The sequence below is a fragment of the Myotis brandtii genome, unplaced genomic scaffold (genome assembly GCF_000412655.1).
Source record: "Myotis brandtii unplaced genomic scaffold, ASM41265v1 scaffold356, whole genome shotgun sequence".
Taxonomy (NCBI): Eukaryota; Metazoa; Chordata; class Mammalia; order Chiroptera; family Vespertilionidae; genus Myotis; species Myotis brandtii.
Window position 1 is genome coordinate 841,777 of NW_005363687.1, and position 1,676 is coordinate 843,452.

Sequence of the window (1,676 nt, forward strand, 5' to 3'; positions counted from 1 at the left end):
CAACATTTCCATATTTGCTAAGTGACAGTCTGAAAGAGGAATTAATGAGAAACTTTATCTGAAGTGTTCCATAATGTTGATATTAAATTAGATGTCACTTAAAATTCAGAATATGTTTCCCAGTTATTGTTTTTATTATTATTGACTGTGAAAATGATGAAACATAGCATCCTTGAATTATAGATGTGAATAATTTAGTTCAGCTTTTTAATAAAAATGCTTGAGCATCTGCTAGGCATCCAGCATTCTTTATTTGCTCTAGATAGAGCATGCTATGTATAGCGTGATTATGTAGTCATGGTTTCTATTCTAGAGAGACTTATGCTCTAGTAGATAGGGCCTCAGAGATTTTTCTATTCCACAGTAGAGAGGAGGAAATGACTTGATTCCCTCACTGAAATATAACTCAACGAGAGTGTGTGTCCTCCATTCTTGTCTGACAATGAGAGAAGGGGTGTTAGGGTATGGTGGAGAGTGACTGCATCACCATCCTGGCCACAGAATAAAGGACTCATTAAGGATTAGAGACATCTAAATTAGAGGCATTCATTTTCATCAAATATCCCAACATAATTTCTGAGAGAAGTGACAAGTGTGAGAGGATTGAGAAATAAGAAAGACATTGCTTCAAATTCTCGCTCTGTACTCTACAAGCATTTTATGTTTGGGGCCAATGACTAATATTTCTGAACATCAGTTGTCTCATCTGTAAAATGGAAATAATGCAAAGAGGATGAGGTGAATTCATAAGCTAAAAGCAATATCTTAGCTCCTTGTTCCTAGTTCCTAATAAGTATTCAAGGATAGAAGCTAGGATATAGGGCTGGGAAAGGACTGATGTCTACATAAGGGGAGTTTAAGAGAACCAGGGTCCTGAGTCAAAAAAGAGAACAAAAGGCCACCAGGTTATCTGTATGTAAGATCATGTGATCAAAGACTGGAGATGAGAGATAAGAACTCCTCAAATGACAAGCATTTCTAGAACATTTGTCATTTCCCTGCTTTGGTTTCCATCACTTCTTCATATTCTTCTCCATCTCTTTTCTCCAAGGGAGCAGCAATAGATGTGTTGAATAATTGCATTCTGTACATTCATACTTCAAAACAAGGAGGTGCATGAGTGGGTGAAGAGTAAAGGGGGACACTGAATTTAGAATAAAGGTGAAGGTAGCCACTGAGACAGAAAGGAGTGTGTCCTGAAGACCCGAGGCACGGGGAAGAGAGTTGAGTGAGACCAAGATGCGGCACCAGTGGCTCAGGTCAGAAGGCCCCTGGGATTTAGGCAGTGGCCTGAGATGGCATGATTAGAGGCCTGGCCCTCCTGAGTGGCTCCCACTCCTACATTCCCGAGGAAGCTGAAGGGAATGTGATTCCCGTTCCAGAAGAGAAATTTGAATAATCATGTAAAAGCACATGTGGCAGCCAGAGTAGAAGGAGGTATAGAGGCGAAAGAAGCTACCCTGCCTGAAGCTGCCACAAAGGCTGTAGGGTCAGCCTAAAGGTTTGTTTTCATCCTGATAAATGGAACTGTAATTACTATGCTTTAGTACAAGCACAACAACTCTGCTAAGGATAATAAACTGCCTTATTTTAATTTTTTTCTTAATATGTGTAAAACATTTATAATTTTTAATAATTGCCTTAATGTCTCTCTCTCTCTCTCTCTCTCTCTCTCT